Below are 18,430 nucleotides of genomic sequence, written 5' to 3'. Positions count from 1 at the left end.
CCTACCCCATGACCTTTAGGAAGTCGCCTGAAGGGGCTAAAGGTTAATTTTTTTTAATTTTAAAAAAATCTGTGAATTTGGGAGGGGCTTGGGGGCAGCATAGCACTGGTCCCCCCCAGTGGTGCCTAGGGCATGTGCCCTGGCTGCCCCCCCCCCCCAGTTTTGCCTATGTGCCTACCCCTAGTTTACATCTTCCTTTCCCTCCAGGGAGCTCAGGATGGTATGCACAATTTATACAAGTTTAGTCTGACTGAAGAACTCAAGTTAAAGCAGGAATATTTGACCTCCAGCACTGTTTCTGGAGGGAAGCGGGGCTAGCTTGAATGCCACCATAGGCTCAGTTTGACTTTGGGATACAGTGGAAGAGGTAAAAGAGTTGAGGAGCTTGAGGCTCACCCTTCCTCTATTGCTGCTGCCTCTCTCCCCCCCTCTCAGTTTGAAGACTACTCTGGGAGGAGCAAGAGCAGCTTCAGGAGGTGAGCAAGCTTTTCTAATCATTAATATCTAGCCTCCCCCCCCCCCTTTAAACTAACTAACAGCAGGAGGGGAGATTTTGAGGGGCTGGTTTCTCTTTAAGGGATAAGTCCAAGTTTGCCAGGGCTAGCAAACTCCAGTGTTTTTGTTTGTTCCTGCTTGGAGTGGGTGGAGTCATCTAGAGCTGTGGGAGGCCCCACATTCCTTTGACCCACATCCTGTGTCTCAGTTTGAAGCCTGCTCTCTACATAAGAGATGTAGGCCCGAGAGCATAGCGGACAGGGATAGCAAACAGGACATTGGAGTTTTGCGGGAGTTTAGCGGGAAGTGTGCAGGGAGGCCTGGAACAAGCCCCTGGGATCACAAGGAGCCCGGTGGAGAAGAAAAGGTTAGAGATGTGCACGGTCCGGACCAGTCCGGACCGGCACCGAAAGGGGGCCCTTTCTTTTAGGGCGGGAGGGCTTTCTTATCCCTCCCGCCTCTTCACCCCCTCCAGCGCCCGTATTTAACTGAATAACGGGGCGCTGGAAACCAGCCGCCGCCGCCCCCCCCCCAGCAGATTCACATACAAAGGTGCCCATACCCCTGCCGCCGTCGCCCGTCCGCCAGCCCTCCCTCCCTCCCTCCCAGCTGCCTGCCCGCCCGAGTCCTTACCCAGCTGCGGGAGAAAACGAGAGGAGCTCCCAGACAGAGCTCCTCTCGTTAGAAAGGCCTGCTGCAGAATGAAGGTGCTTTGCGCGCGCGCGCATGCGCGCACCACAAAGGACGCCGGAGGCCCGGTCTACCCGCCGGGAAAAGGCCGGGTAGACCAGGCCTCCGATCGCTGGTGTTCATGTGCGCGCGCGCAAAGCGCCTTCATTCTGCAGCAGGCCTTTCTAACGAGAGGAGCTCTGTCCGGGAGCTCCTCTCGTTTTCTCCCACAGCTGGGTAAGGACTCGGGCGGGCGGGCAGCTGGGAGGGAGGGCTGGCTGGCTGGCTGGCTGGCGGGCGGGCGACGGCGGCAGAGGTATGGGCACCTTTGTATGTGAATCTGCTGGGGGGGGCTGGTTTCCAGCGCCCCGTTATTCAGTCAAATACGGGCACTGGAGGGGGCGAAGAGGCGGGAGGGGTAAGAAAGCCCTCCCGCCCTTAAAGTTATACCCCCCACCCGGACCCGAACCAGCAAGGGCCGAACCGGTCCGGCAGTTCGGCCATTCCTTAGAATGGCCGCCGGACCAGTTCGGACACACCCCTAGAAAAGGTAAGTACAGAACCCTCCCTCATATTCTTGAGAAAGGCAGTTTGGACAGTTAAATAGCTGACCATTATAGCTGAGACCTATCCTTCTAATAAACTGACTGTAAATACCGTAAACAGCCAACAAAACCAGTATGAAGATAGAAAGCAAGAGGGGGGCACTTCCCAGTGTACTTCACAGAGTGTTGCATGTATGACTATTTGCTCCATGGGCAGAAGTCATGGGTGTGTGCTCAGTGCAAGGAGATCCTGGCTCTCAGGGAAGAAGTTCGTTCCCTCGAGACCAAGGAAGCAGATCTGGAGAAGCTCAGAGAGACAGAGAGGCATGCAGACGAGACCTTCAGGGACATGGTAGAGGCATCCCACTCCAGGGCTGATAGTTCCTCTGCTGTCAGGGAGAATGAAGGTCTCGGGGAAGGAGGACATCGGTCTGAGGAAGAGGGGAATGTTCCTTTAGAAGGGACCCCTTCCATGGATAATAAGCCCATATCCTCTCATACAGGGGATACTCCTCCGGAGGGTGGGGCGGGCCTCCTTGTAGTGGGAGGGTTGATCATTAGAGGTATAGAGAGATGGGTTTGTGACCTGTGTGTTGACCACAGTGACTTGCCTGCCTGGTGCGAAGGTTGTGGACATCATCTAGCTGTTAGGCAGTGCTGGGGAGGAGACAGCTGTCGTGATGCATGTTGGCACCAACAATGTGGGAAAATGTAGTCAGGAGGTCCTAGAAGCCAAATTTAGGCTGATAGGTAGTGGATTGAAGTCCAGGACGTCCAAGGTAGCATTCTCAGAAATGCTACCTGTTCCACACACAGGTACAGTGAGACAAGCAGAGCTGAGGGGTTTCAATGTGTGGATGAGAAGTTGGTACCAGGAGGAGGGGTTTAGATTTGTTAGGCACTGGGACACATTATAGGCATGCAAGGCCTGTACAAAAGGTTTGGGCTGCACTTGAACTAAGATGGAACCACACTGCTGGCTTAAAATAAAAAATGTTGCAGAGCAGCTTTTAAAATGATGCCTGGGGAATAGTCGACAGGAGCTGGGCAGTATCCGGTTTGACAAATGCCATCCTTTAAATTGCAAGAGTGTAAAGGATTCAGATAAAACAGAAGGGGAGCAGAACCACTTAAAGAGCAGGCAGAAGGCTGTGCCAGCTGGTCAAAGAGTAAAAAGAAAGATAGCATACACCAGGTAAGAGATTCAGCGTATAGGTGTTTATATGCCAATGCCAGAAGCCTCCGAGAAAAGATGGGCGAGCTGGAGTACTTGATTGCTAACACAGAAATAGATATAGTGGGCATAACAGAAACATGGTGGAACAGTGAGAACCAGTGGGACACTGTTTTCCCTGGATATAAATGCTATAGAAAGGGAAGGGAGGGGTGCCTTGGATGTGGAGTAGCACTGTACGTTAAAGAAGGGATAGAATCTAACAAAGTAGAAAACCTAGGTGGAACGGAGTCCTCCACAGAAACCCTGCGGGTAACAATACAAGGCCTGAAAGGAAATGTGCTACTGGGGATGTGCTATCACCCACTGGATCAAAATGCTGACAGTGACTGGGAGTTGCAGGAGGAAATCAGGGAGGCGTCAAGGAGAGGCAGGGCTGTAATAATGGGTGACTTCAATTACCCACACATAGACTGGGTAAATTCACAGTCAGGTCATGACAAAGAGGTCAGATTTCTAGATACGCTAAATGACTGTGCCCTAGAACAGTTGGAACCAATCAGAGAGAAGGTGACCTTGGACTTAGTCCTGAGTGGCACCCAGGACCTGGTGTGTGATGTCAGTGTCATCGACCCTTTAGGGAACAGTGACCATAGTGCCATCAAATTCAGCATACATGCAGGGAGAGAATCAGCAAGGAAGTCTAACACAGACATTTTGAATTTCAGAAGAGGAAACTTCTCCAAAATGAGGGGTATGGGGAAAAGAAAGCTGAAAGGGAAAATCAGGAGAGTCACTTCGCTCCAGAGTGCATGGAGTTTACTCAAAACCACAATACTAGAAGCCCAGTTAGATTGTATACCCAAAAGGAAGAAAGGTACCACTAAGTGCAGGAGGATGCCAGCATGGCTAGCAGGTAACGTCAAGGAAGCCATAACAGGGAAGAAGACTTCCTTCCGAAATTGGAAGGCCTGTCCAAATGAAGAGAACAAAGGAACACAAACTCTGGCAAAAGAAATGCAAGGTGACAATAAGGGAGGCGAAAAGAGAGTTTAAGGACCATTTAGCTAAAAGCATCAAGGAAAATAACAAAAACTTCTTTAAATACATCATAAGAACATAAGAATAGCCCTGCTGTATCAGGCTCAAGGCCCATCTAGTCCAGCATCCTGTTTCACATAGTGGCCCACCAGATGCCACTGGAAGCCACAGGCAAGAGTTGAGGGCATGCCCTCTCTCCTGCTGTTACTCCCCTGCAACTGGTACTCAGGCATCCTGCCTTTGCGGCTGGAGGTGGCCTATAGCCCTCCCACTAGTAGCTGATGATAGAGCTCTCCTCCAAAAAGTTATCCAAACCCCTCTTAAAGCCATCTAGGTGGTTGGCTGTCACCACATCTTGTGGCAGAGAATTCCAGAAGTAGATTAGGCATTGTGTGAAAAAGTACTTCCGTTTCTTGGTCCTAGATTTCCTTGCAATTAGTTTCATGGGATGACCCCTGGTTCCATCGTTATGTGAAAGGGAGAAGAATTTCTCTCCATCCACTTTCTCCACACCATGCATGGTTTTATAGACCTCTATCATGTCTCCCCGCAGTCATCTTTTTTCTAAACTAAATAGCCCCAGGTGTTGTAGCCTTGCCTCACAAGAAAGGTGCTCTAGGCCCCTGATCATCTTGGTTGCCCTCTTCTGCACCTTTTCCAGTTCAACAATGTCCTTTTTTAATGTGGTGACCAGAATTGTACACAGGACTCCAGGTGTGGCGGCACCATCGTTTTGTATAAGGGCATTATAATATTAGCAGTATTATTTTCAGTCCCCTTCCTAATGATCCCTAGCATGGAATTGGCCTTTTTCACAGCTGTTGCTCTCTGAGGCTATTCCCACAATCAGCCAAAATTGGGCTAGGGGAGCCTAGCCCGATTTCGGCTGATTGTGGGAGCCACTGGGCTCGCAGGCGAGCCTGGTTGCCTCCCGGCAGTTAACCCGCCAAAGTAACCCTCCCCTTAAACCGGGTTTGCAGAGCAAGAGCTCCGCAAACTCAGTTTCAAAAATCGTGAGTAGCCGCAGCGCGGCCCCGCGCCATGGCTACTCATGAGTAGACCCCTGGCGGGGAGGCGAAAAGCTGCCTTCCGGCTCGGGGGTCTCCCCAGTATGCCCTGTGCACTTGCGCAGGGCATACTGGAGCTTCTGGGGGCTGTGTAGCCCCCAAACTCCCCAGTCCCGTCACGGAGCCAGCAGTCGTGTGGGCGGCTGATCCGGCTGCCCAGGACTCCCGCCCTGCTTGTCTGTGGGGAGAGTGGGCTTAGCCCGCTCTCCCCGCTTACCTTCCCAAACTGGGTTTCACTGATCGTGAGATCCGGCTCACTGAGTCGACATTTTCAACAAGCTGTCCACCATGACCCCAAGATCCCTCTCCTGGTCAGTCACTGACAGCTCAGATCCCATCAATGTATACTTGAAGTTGGGGTTTTTCATACCAATGATTGTCACTTTACACTTGCCAACACTGAACCGCATTTGCCGTTCTGTCATCCACTCACCCAGTTTAGAGAGATCCTTTTGGAGCTCCTTACAATTTGTTTTGGATTTCACTATCCTAAATAATTAGGTATCCACTGAAAATTTGGCCACCTCAGTTATGCAGTCTAGGGGTCATTTTGGACACAAACCTCAGCTTCGGCTGATATGCCAGCTGCATCCATTTCTTGAGATAAATGACCTCAGAACAGTCGTACATCTGCTGGTCATCTCCGTACTTGACTAATGCAATGCACCTTATGTGAGGCTGCCTTTGTACATAGTCCGGAAACTGCAGTTGGTCCAGAATGAGGCAGCCAAGTTGGTCTCTGGGTCATCTCCGAGAGACCATATCACTTCTGTCTTAAAAGATCTACACTGGTTGCCGATACATTTCCAGGCAAAATACAAGGTTTCGGTTATAACTTACAAAGCCATAAACAGCTTGGGCCCTGGGTATTTAAGAAAATGTCTTCTTCGCTATGATATGAACCACACCGCCCATTGAGATCATCTGGAGAAGTTCGTCTGCAGTTGCCATCGGCTCGTCTGGTGGCTACTTGGCGACAGGCCTCTATTGCTGCCCTGAGGCTTTGGAACACGCTCCCTGCTGAAATAAGAGCCTCCCCATTGCTTACAATGTTTAGAAAGGCAGTCAAGACATATTTGTTCACCCAGGCTTTTAGTTAGATACTGTTTTAATAGTCTGATGGTTTTTAATAGTTTTATCGTTGTTTTAAATTTTAAATTGTTGTAATGTTTTAACCTTTTAACCTGTTTTTTAAAATTGTTTTGTTGTAAACCGCCCAGAGACTTGCGTTTTGGGTGGTATACAAATATGTTAAACAAATAAACAAACAAACAGTATTTACTTTCCTGCAGGAGACCCCAGGTTCAGTCGTTGGGGCTGGGAAAGATGAAGTGGCTCAAGACCTCCGAACGCCTGAGGCAGGGCACTAATTGCCACTCCCCCTCTTTAAAGTGGGAAGTGGGAGGGCATCTTGCTGCCTTGCTGGTGTCCCCATTATCTGCTACCTGAGGTGACTGCCTCACTTTGCCTTATGGAAGGGTCGCCCCTGGAAAAGACCCAACTGAACCCCTAGAGAGCTGCTGCCAATCAGTTCAAACAATATTGAGATAGATGGACCAATTGTCTGACTCAGTATAAAGCAGCTTTCTATGCAAGCCATAAAACTTTCTGGGTGCCTTCGAGCCAGGTATTTTCCTCTTAGCTCAATCTAGCTTGTAGAATTGTTGTGAGGATACAATTGGGTGTGTGTGTGGGGGAACCATGTGTACCGCCCTGAGGTCTATGGAGAAAGGGTGAGAAAATATGTATAGAAGAAATGTCTGATGAGAATAAAGACTAGTATAATTTATTTCCTTAAAAAAAAATATTAGAGCACCCTGTTACAGGAATATATTATTACATTGTCAAAAAAAAAAAAAGCATCCCAGATTTCCTGGGCACAAAATCCAAGCACGTGGCTGTTTTACAGAGCAACCAAATATTCAGTGAGTCTTGGAACTACTGGTCTTATTTTTGGAAACCCACACAATGCTGCCAGGCCCAATTATTTTCAGCAAACATCTTTCTGCTACTGAAATGCAGAATGGTGGATTTTGGCCTGCTTGGTAAAGTATGGCTTGGCTTTCTAAGCTTGCAAAATTGTCATGGTTCCTAACGTGAGCTGCTGAGCTGGGGTCCAACTGCACAAGAGATAAAGGATGCCCTGCTTATTAGACTCCGAGACACCTTTTTAACCTGTACTTAGCAGCTGCAGCAATTTGAAAACCCGCCATACAATGTAGCACAACTGGTTGCTTCCACTCAAGAGAACGAGAGTGAAAGAGACGCTGTCAGTTCTACAAAGATTAAAAGCTGCAGTGGAAAATACTACAGTGTAATGATGCATTGTAGCCTGTATTCTCTTTGATTCTTACATCTGTGTGGGTGACTCCATTGGGAGTTAATGGAACTACACTAGATTTATGCTCGCAAAACGGAGAGAAGAATACAGTTTGTTAGGTACAATACCACTGCCCCTGAGCAAAATGATGCTGGGAAAGGGTGGTTGATTTTACTAGATCCGTGAAAACAAGAATTTGGATCTATCTGGGTGCAGCGCTTCTGTGAATAAGGGCCAGTTTACACATACATAACATATAATTAACTCGATTTCTTCCAGCTGAATCTGTGAACTGACTCCACTGAAAAGCGTCTGTGATGGCTCATCCACATGACATGAGTAAGCCACAATACATGTGAACCAGCCTTTAGAGTTAAGTCATACTTGCCACTAAATGGGCTTTTCAGGCTTTCCTCCCCACCCCCTTTAAATCAGAATAGCAGCCAGGAGCCTCATCAGGATTGGGTCTGCAGAACACAGTGGCTGACATCCAGAGCAAGGAAGTGCTGGTGCAGCACGAGAGCAGCCTAACAGAACTTCTAGAACTTCTAGGAGTGGGCAATCTTGGTCCTCCAATTGTTGTCCAACTACAACTCCCATCATCCCTGATCACAATTTATTGTGGCTGGGGATGATGGGAGTTGTAGTACAGCAACAGCTGGCAGGCCAAGATTGCCCACCCCTATTATAGACTTACTCTCCTGTTGCACCAGGGAAGCAGTAATTTTTGATATTCTCCCCTTCCCTAGGAAGGCCTCTGTGCCACCTGAAAATATGTCCCCAAGGGCTGTGCAACCCTTGGGGACATATTTTCAGGTGGCACAGAGGCCTTCCTTGGAAAAGGAAGGTCATCAAAAACGACTGCTTCCCTGTTGCACCAGTGCTGTTAGTTGGGAAGTTCTGTTAGGCTGCTCTCTTGCTTCTGTGTTCAGTATGTTAGCCCGTGAGTGGTTTTGTAACCTCTTCTTTCTGCACTATAGTCCTGATAAAACAATTGCAGCCCTCCCATCAGAGCTGAAATTGTTTCTTTCTTTGTTTTTTAAAAGAGACAGAAGCTCTAACATCACATGTGGTTTGACCCTGAGTTATCTGTGACTTTGTTTGTTTAAGTCAGAGGTTCCCAACCTTTGGCCAGTGTGGCTGAGGAGGATGAGAATTATAGTCCAACAGCATCTGTGGACCAAGATTGGGAACCCTTGACTTAAGCAGTTTATAAGAACATAAAAACCAAAGATCCATCTAATCCAGCATCCTGCTTCCTATAGTGGTCAATCAGGTGCATTTCTTGAGCAATAGCCTGTTCCCACTTTGTTCCCATCAACTGATATTCAGTGGCATATTGCCTCTGTTTTTGTAACATCTGTACAGCCATCATGATTACTGGCCATTGATAAGCCATGAATATGTCTAATATTTGAAAAACATCTAAATAAGTGTTCATCACTACATCTTGTGGCAGTGAGTAGCATAGGTTAATTGTGCATTGTGCAAGGGAGGACTTCATTTCCCCCCCGTCCCAAATCTGCTGCCCAACAATTTCATTGGATTACTCTGACATCTAGTATTATGAGTTGGGAAGAAATCTTTCTCTCTATCCACTTGCCCAATATCATGCACAATTCTATCAACTTTTATATAAGAACATAAGAACAGCCTTGCTGGATCAGGCCCAAGGCCCATCAGCATCCTGCTTCACATAGTGGCCCACCAGTAGGAACCGGCTGGCCCAGGGCCGGATTAAGCTAGTGTGGGGCCTGTAGCATATGTTATAAAGGGGCCCTAAATTTTCAAAATGCACATAAAAAGTGAGCATGACAAGAAAATTCCAAGAGCCAAGGGCAGATCCAGCAGGAAATCACAGGGGGTGCAACCATAATTCCCCCCATAACGGATTCCCCTCCCCCATACAAATATTGGGGCTTGGATTTTATCTCTCTCTTGCAAATGCACTATGCCAGAGGGTGTCAAACTCAAATCTGGTGGTGGGCCAGATTAGATTCCAATGCACCTCTTGGGAGCCACACATAGCCTTACACCCACCTTACGCCATCTTCTGTCTTCCGCCTCCTCTTTGCTCTTTCTCTCATTCCTTTTCTTACACACACACACACACACACACACACCTTGCCCTGCCACTTAAATTAACTGAATTCACTACTTTTTACACTAAAGGGAGAGGGCAGGACAGAATGAATCAAGCTGCAAGGGCTGGGTAACCGGTGAGCACTAAAACCGCAACGGCTCTTTTCTCGCCTAGTGTGGATTTGCTGAAGCAGAGAGGAGGAGAGATCTCCAGACAGAGAGGAGATTATAGGAACAGAAGTAAAGCTTGCAATGCAAACATTTAGTGTGGGGCCCTTGAAAGTGTGGGGCCCGTAGCAAATGTAACCTTTGCTAATAGATTAATCTGGCATAGGGCTGGTCCGGTTCTGGTCCGGACTCAAACTAGACTGGCCAGGTCCGGCCCGGCCCCCATCAAACCCTCCCACTCCAGTCGGCGGGGGGGGGTTGCGATTTTTTTTTAATTTTAAAAAAATAAAATAAAAATACCTGTAGCCAGGCCATGGGGTGTGTGTGTGTCTGTGAAGTTCCCCCTCCCCCCACCGGCCTCTGAAATCACCGCTGTGGCCGGGTAAAAAGGCCTCTTTTTGGCCCGTTCGGGCCTCGTAACTGTGCACAGTGGCCATTTGGGCCGTCACACATGCGTAAATGGCCTCTGCGAGGCCTGGCATGGCCCATGACCTCGCAGAGGTCATTTGCACATGCAAATGTGGCCTCTGTGGGTCATGTCAGGCCTCTCAGAGGCCATTTACACATGCACGGCGGCAGCCAAAATGGCCACTGCGCACATTTCCGAGGCCCAAACGAGCTGAAAAGAGGCCTTTTTACCTGGCTGCGGTGGTGATTTCAGAGCCAGTGGGGGAAGGGGAAACCTCCCCCCCCCCGCTGCGGCCTACAGGATGCCCCCCAAAGGGAATACAGGTATTTTTATTTTATTTTTTAAACATTTTTTTTTAAAAAATCCACGGCCTTTTCCAGAAGCTCAGTTCCAGTCCGGACAGAACTGCGGTGTGTGTGGGCGGGGTTCGGTTCAATCCCTGAAACTCCGGACCGAACCCCCAAACTTCTGGACTGGTCCGTACATCCCTACCCACCAGATGCCTCTGGCAAGCCCACAGGCAAGAGGTGAGGGCATACCCTCTCTCCTGATATTGCTCCCCTGCAATTGGTATTTAGAGGCATCTTGCCTCTGAGGCTAGAGGTGGCCTATAGCAACCAGACTACTAGCCATTGATAGACCTGTCCTCCATGTCCTCCTTTTAAAGCCATCCAAGCTGGTGGCCATCACCACATCCCATGGCAAAGAATTCCACATATTAATTATGCTCTGTGTGAAAAAGTACTACCTCTTGTCGGTCCTAAATTTCCTAACCTTTAGTTTCATGGGGTGACCCCTGGTTCTAGTATTGTGAGTGAGGGAGAAAAATTTCTCTCTGTCCACCCTCTCCACTCCATGCATAGTTTTATACACTTCAATCATGTCTCCCCCAAGTTGCCTCTTTTAGCCATAGCAATAGCACTTATATTTATATACCGGCAGCCAAAATGGCCACTGCGCACATTTCCGAGGCCCAAACGCCTCAGATGCTATAGCCTAGGTGCTCCAGGCCCACGATCATCTTGGTTGCCCTCTTCTGCATGTTTCCCGGTTCTACGATGTCCTTAAGATATGTTGACCAGAACTATACACAGTACTCCAAATGTGGCTGTACCATAGATTGGGATACGGGCATTATAATATTAACATTTTTATTTTTAATCACCTTCCTAACGATTCCTAGCATGGACACACACACTCGAACACCCAGACACATGGAATGCTGGGTGACCTCATAAGCCTACTGGAAAGTAGCCTAAAAAGGCAGCCCCACCGAGGAATTCTTGAATGGCTCAGCTCTGTTTTTTGCACAATTATGTTGGGGAAGGGGGGGCCTAGCCCGTTCTCCTTGGGTCAAAGTGTGCGGCCCCTAGGCTTACTCATGAGAAGAACAGTCCATCAGGAGCAGCATTGTCTTGAGTGACAGGGGAGATTCCTCTTCTGTGATTATGATGATGGATGCTGTCAGGCAGTGGTCCGATTCAGAAGAGTCGGAGGAGGAACTGCCTGACCCATAGTCCCCTGATATGGTCCTGTTGCAGGACACTGAGGAAGAAGCCCCAAGGATGGAGAGCTCACATGTTGTGGAACAGCAGGATGCTGCTGGGGAGCCATTGCCTGCTTCAGATGGGGAGGAGCCGGGAGCAAGCAGCAGACCGGTGAGCTACGTGGAGTGTCGGCGTGACTGCAGAAAGGAGCAGCATTTTGTGCCGAGAAGGAGCAGCCATTTGGCTGCAAAGTCTGACTGGGGAGGCATCTGAGTCTGTAGCCCTGAAGGTAGGCAGGGCCTTAATTGGCTTCACCTGGCATTTGGCCTTGAACGGGTATAAATCCAGATTGCTTTTCCTGCGTCATGCTGGTTTCACCTGATTTCTTGGGCATGAAGTTCCAGTTCTCTGTTCTTGAATACCTTGTTCCTGTTTGCTCCTGTGATCTTGACCCTGTGCCTGGCTATCTACTTGTGACTGTCTTTGTAATTGCCCCTAGACTATGGAATTGGCTACTGACCCCTCTCCTGGTATCAACCCATATTGCACTTGGTATTTGACTATGATTTATGGACCGACAATTCAAATGCGGTAGTTTCTATTGACTTGGTTCTGTGTATGTTTGCTTCCACTTTGCTTTGATTTCTTGCGGGAGTGTGCGCCCTTGACAGATGCTGCTCTGGAGTGGACCGCTCTCTCATGAGAGTGGAAGGCCATGGGGATACCCATTAACAACTGTTAACATTAACAATTGAGAAGAGCCATCCAGGGGAACAGGGGGATTGGGCTGAATCACGAATAATGTGCGATTAGAGCCCTTCTCACATGGACCGCTCTCTCATGAGAGTGTTAGGAGACATGCATGCGGGCTGGGCAGCAGATGCCAACTAGCCGGGTTGCTCAACACAAGTGAGCTGTAGGGACGGGTACCCCAGCAACACCTCTCTCAATTTTGGTGACTGCCAGGAGGAAGCCGTCCAAGCAGACCCTCTGCCAGTCCGGTTGTCCATCAGGACATATCCATTTATATTTCCCCCCAGCACGGTGACCCCACTCTCCTGGGATTGCTAGAAATTGAGGATCCCCTCATTCATGATTCCCTGCAGCAGCCAATCTGCATATGCTACAATGCTGGTCGAAACCTAGTACATTTGAATAAGAGTTAAGATCTGTCCCTGGTCCAGGTTTTTCCCCAGTCTGCCCACCCAGTAAAGCCAGAGCACATGGAGTGTCAAATTCTCCTTTCGGTGCATCAAAAGCTTCCCTGGAGAGGAGGGGGTTGCTGTGTCAAAGTTCTGCCATTAACCAGAGAAAACTGGGGTCCCCTTTTAAAAAATGGCTCAGTTCATGAGAACACAGTCCAATGGAGGACTGAAGGTTTCCAAGCCTAAGGTTCTCCCCAATGGTTAGGTTCTCTCATGAGAGAGCTATTCCCCAAGCGGCAAGCCGATATTGGGGGCAGGAGTGTGGTTTGTTCTCCATGGACTGCTTTGCTGGGATGAGTGATAGTGGGCCAGACCCCAGGATCCTTTGCCCTCCCTCCTCTCCTTCCTCCTCTCCTAGGAAGTTATCCTGTTCCCTTCCCAGAATAACAAAAGAATAGTGCCTGGCACCCCCCCACAATGGGCTTTATTGTGGGGCTTTTAAGAGGGCAGTGGTGCAATCACTGTCAGATGAAGGGCTTTCCTTGCCAAGGGCGGATGGACCATTCCAAAAAGGCACGATTGTGCGCGGCATGCCCCCTTGAAGATAGTGGCCAATGGCTAATGCCTTGCAGACATTTATATGCCTTGCCTGAAGTCTGGCAATGCGAGTGCCATGGAGCTTGCCGGGATGTGGACTCAGTGGACCCGGAAGAGGGAGGGGCTCCCCTCCCCGGAAGACAGAGGTTGCTGGGCTGCGGTTGGACAAATGTCTGCAATGCGATTCATGGTTAGAAAAATTAACCATTGGTTTGTCAGCCTCCAGTTTACGTGCCAATGTGGCCGCTATGCTATGCTATGCTATGCTATGCTATGCTATGCTATGCCATGCCATGCCATGCCATGCCATGATATGCTTTTGGGACAGAGAACTTTTACTATGTAAACGAAACCACTCTGAGAACATTTTTTTTTTGTTAAACATTGATATAATAATAACCAAATTCTTGTGTGTGACAAAGGTCATCTTTTGTGGGTTAGAAGCCAGGAAGTCATTTGTAAGTATGGTAGAGAGGGGGCTACTGGTAGGGATGGGGCACTTCCTCCCTACAATATGATTATGCATGTTTCCCTACATGCAGATATACTCACATTTAGGGGAAATATAATGTGGGAAGCAGTTTCATCTACCTGCAGTCCTTCCTGGCCCTTGGGAGCAATCTGTTTGATACGAGCAAAGTCCAACTATCCAGTCCAATTATAATTATGTTTGAGCACTCAGCTAATTTGAACAGCATGTTGACTTCATCTCAGCATTACATACCTCCCCTGTTTTCACTAGAAGGCTCCTGAAGGACTCTATGCTGTGTGGTAGCCATGGCTTCATAGTCACCAACAATGATAAAATATTGTTGGTTGTGATTGGTCTGTTTTCTTGCATTTGAGAAAAAATGAGGGGAACTAGGCTCTCTCTTTCTCTCTGCAAAAGCCAGTTCCCAACATTCCATGCCATTCTCCCAACTTCCTATCACAATCCAGCACAACCAACGGAAAACATAGTGTGGTTCTGTGCAGATCATAATACTTAGTATTTGCATAGGATGTTCAAGTGTTCAAAGCACTTCACATGTATTAGTAAGGTGATTGTTTGATTTACTGATTGATTGACAGATTGATTGATTGACTGATTGATTAAGTGCCGTTAAGTCAGTGTCGACTCTTAGCGACCACATAGATAGATTCTCTCCAGGATGATCTGTCTTCAACTTGGCCTTTAAGGTTTCTCAGTGGTGCATTCATTGCTGCCGTAATCAAGACCATCCCCACCTTGCTGCTGGTCGTCCTTTTCCTCTTGCCTTCTACTTTCCCCAGCATTATGGACTTCTCAAGGGAGCTGGAACTTCACATAATGTGTCCAAAGTATGATAGTTTGAGCCAGGTCATTTGGGCCTCAAGTGAAAATTCTGGATTGATTTGTTCTATGGTCCATGTATTTGTTTTCCTGGCTGTCCATGGTATCCTCAAAAGACTTCTCCAGCACCAAAGTTCAAAAGCGTCAACGCTTTTTCTATCTTGCTTCTTCAAAGTCCAGCTTTTGTATCCATAGAGTAAGTAAAGTAAGTATTATTATCCCTACACTGTAGCTGGGGCAGAAAGGGAGAAGCTTGCCTCAGGCTGCCCAGTGAGTTCATGGTAGAGAGGTAAGATTCAGATGGGGAACTTCATGATTTGTTGCTCAGCTTCTTAGCGACTACACTACATCAGCTTTATAAGCCTTACATAAAACCAAACATTTTAAAGCAGCGGTTCCCAATCTTTTCCTTTATGCAGACCACTACATTGTCACTACAAGCTTTTTGGACCACCACGCAAGCAAGCCGTTTGGAACATTTTAAACACAGCCTATGGCTGACAAGAGTCAAACATAAAAATACCGCTATTTCCAATAATTGATTTTGCTCACGCACAGATGTTTTGCACTAATCACAGTACATTTACCTGCATATTCTACATGGATCTGATTATTACCTTCTCTCTCCCCCACCCCACCCCTGGACTGCCTGCAGGACCCACCTGAAATACTCTTGCAAACCACAGGTTGGGAAGCACTGTTTTAAAGTGGTTTTAAAGTTTTAACGTTTTTACACTGTTTTACGCTGTTGTGAACAGCATAAACAGCACAAACAGTTTTACACTGTTTTAAAGATTTAAATTCTTATCTGGTTTAAATGTTTTTTAATTTTAATTATTTTATTATGTGGTTTTTTATTTTAATGTAAACTGCGCTGAGCCACTTTAGGAAGGGTGGAATATAAAGTAAGTAAGTAAGTAAAGCATCCATGTGATAAGGGTAGATTTGGTTCCCAAAGGCTCCCACTGAGTTCTATGGCAGCATTTCCAAATCGGTGTGATACAGCACTCTAGTGTGCTGTGGGACACTGGGTGCTGTGCCATGCTGACTTGCCTCATCAGGAACGTGTCCCTCCTGGTGCATAAGGGAGCAAGCCTGCTCCAAAAGTGAAGAGTTTAAACTCCCCGCTTTTGGAGCTGACTTGCTCCCTTATCCACCAGAGCGCTTTCCAGATTAGCCGCTCAACAGTGGCAAAATACTTCCATTCAGGCAAATCGCATTCAAGACATAAATAGCAAAGCACCCAGCAGGGAGCAGTCTCACAAAAACTAACACACACACACACACACCCCAAAGCAACTTTTTAATGCCGGATATACAACGTTATAGCACTATATTGCAGCGATTAAATTCGAAACGAGACATTGGAAATATGAACGGCACCCTACTGTTAGCAACGGGACTGCAGTGTCACAACACAGGAAGTATGGAAGCACACTTCAGAGGTACGCGGTGACCCCGTTGGAGGGTCTAATCTGGAAAGCGCCCAGAAGGGAAGGCTGGAGGAGGAAGGAAGCAAAAGTGAAAAAGAGGGAGGGAGGGAGGGAAGAAAATAAAAATCACAGGGCAGGTTTGCTGCTGTAGCAAAAAAAAAAGTCTGTCTGTGTTGGGGGGCTCTGTGCTCCATTATTATTTTTTACTGTAAGTGGGATGAAAAAGGTTGGGAGACACTGTTCTGGGGGCAAGGTATTGCTTCACTTGAGGCACTGGCCTTGGTCCTGCATGGGAAGGGATGGGAGGGGGATTGGAGGGAGGAGTAATTCTCTATCCCTCCCCCATTTGTCAATCTTGACAGGCCATTATCTAGCTTCACATAAAATACACTTTTATTTCTAGATTGCTGAATATGTCGTGATTCCTAAGAAACATCTTTTTGCAAGACCTTTGTGTGTGGGCTCTGCTTTTGTCAGAAGGCCTCAGATTCCCACAGTTCTAATATCATGACAGCAGGACTCTACGCCCCTGTACTTCTGCCTCATCGGAACCCCTTTCCATTTCCTTGGAAGTACCTTCAGGAGTGTTCGCAGGCAAAGTGTCTCTCTGGGTCCTTGCAGGTATCTTTGCTGAGATTTAGGTGGAACAAGCTGGAATCCCCAAGGCAGACATCTTGGAAAAGCAACCCTGACAGTGTGAAGCAGAAAACAGCGAGCAAAGATGGCATGTGAGCCAACATAATTCCCTTCCCATTTTTTGGCCAACCCCCACTAGTGCTTCCATTTTTGCCATCTGGCTCTTTCCTCTGAGGTGCCATAACCCCCATAGGCTCCAAGGCCCCTTCAGGCAGCAACTTAATTGCACCAGGAAATTGGCAGCTTGCAGAAGGTAAAAGTGAGCTAGGTGCAGGACAACAACTGAATAAAACCTTTACCGATGCTTTGAGGTCTGCTTCTCGCATTACCTTTGAAAAATATCAGGAGCTGAGTGTGCCAAGTAAGACTAGCAGAGTAAGACTAGCAGAGTAAGACTAAGTCACCATGAACCCATATGAGCAAGGGCTGTCCAGGGGTCTCAAGAAGAGGTCCTACCTATCTTTGTTACCTGAGATCTTTAACTGGAGATGCCGGGGACTGAAGAACATTATCTGTCCAAAGCATGTGCTTCACTGCCTCCTCATGAAAGTTATGAGACACACAAGAACGACAACTGTGTCTAAAGATCTGTGAAAGGATCGTGCTGTTTTTTATTTCCTTGGTTTTTAATGTCTGCAGAAAGAACTCATTTAAAAGAGATTATATGAAGAGTTAGACAAAAATAGAAAAAGAACCAGTACAAAAATCAACATCTCACATATATTAAAGCACTGTTATACACATTATCCTGTAGCATGTTGTTTTAGATTTTCTTGTGGTTTACTTCCATCTCAATAAGTAAGAAAGTGTTGCACACATCCAGAAACAAGGTCTGGTTTTACTTTGTTACCTCCTCAAAACCACTTATAGTATGCAAACTCATGCCTTGGTGTCTTTCTGACAAAAGGTGGGATCAATTGAATAAAATAAAACAGAGCATGATGTGCTAGTTCTCCCATCCATTCTTCTATGGAGGGACATTTTACTATTTCCAAGATCTAGACTGCAATCTAGCATGTAGCAGTAAGGTGGTTGGACTAGGACTGGGGAGACCCAAGTGCAAATCACCATTTGGCCTTGAAACTCACTGGATGATTCTGGGCCAGTCACTTATCTCTCAGCCTTGCCCACCTCACAAGGTTGTTGTGAGGATAAACACAAAACCATATATACTACTCTGGGCTTCTCAGAGGAAGAGTGAGATATAATGAGGAAAATAATTAACACACAAATGAATGAGTGAATGAATGAATGAATTAAAGCTTGGGAGTAAGTCTAATTCAGAGCTGGTCTTGTGGCAGCAAGCATGACTTGTCTCCTTAGCTAAGCAGGGTCTGCCCTGGTTGCATATGAATGGGATACTTGATGTGTGAGCACTGCAAGATATTCCCCTCAGGGGATGGGGGTGCTCTGGGAAGAGTATCTAGGTTCCAAGTTCCTTCCCTGGCATCTCCACAATAGGGCTGAGAGAGATTCCTGCCTGCAACATTGGAGAAACCGCTGCCAGGCTGTGAAGACAATACTGAGCTAGACAGACCTATAATCTGCCTCAGTATATGGCAGCTTCCTATGTTCCTATGTAACTCAGTGGCTTACCTACAGCTCAGCACACCGCCCATGAAAGGAGGATGCATGTGTGTGGCTTCTGCAGAGCCAAGAACCTGTCCTCACTGCTAGCAGGGACAGGACCTGCTGTGTGCACATGATGTCAGCCAGTGGTTTAAACCACTGGCTGACATGATGAGGAAAAGTACTCATAGTTGTCCCATTGAAATAACAAGTTGTTCTAGTAAGAACTAATCAGCCCACTTTCCTTTCACTCTCTCTACATCTGGACTAAATTTGGTGCA

At 47.5% G+C, this 18,430-nt stretch overlaps 1 long non-coding RNA gene across 3 annotated transcripts; it reads left to right on the top strand.

Annotated features, from left to right (window-relative positions):
* Positions 1–239: 239 nt before the first annotated feature.
* LOC128339555 (uncharacterized) lies at positions 240–17,320 on the top strand. 3 transcript variants are annotated; one of them, XR_008313088.1, is made up of 4 exons: positions 240–476; positions 7,591–7,650; positions 11,512–11,746; positions 16,348–17,320. It is a non-coding gene; the product is annotated as an uncharacterized LOC128339555 (long non-coding RNA). The 3 variants fall into 3 exon arrangements; XR_008313089.1 differs by lacking the exons at positions 240–476; positions 7,591–7,650 and adding an exon at positions 10,163–10,293; XR_008313090.1 differs by lacking the exons at positions 240–476; positions 7,591–7,650 and adding an exon at positions 10,389–10,497.
* Positions 17,321–18,430: the final 1,110 nt, after the last annotated feature.

Source organism: Hemicordylus capensis, chromosome 1 (genome assembly GCF_027244095.1).
Source record: "Hemicordylus capensis ecotype Gifberg chromosome 1, rHemCap1.1.pri, whole genome shotgun sequence".
Lineage (NCBI taxonomy): Eukaryota > Metazoa > Chordata > Lepidosauria > Squamata > Cordylidae > Hemicordylus > Hemicordylus capensis.
This window is presented reverse-complemented; position numbering and strand designations above follow the sequence as displayed.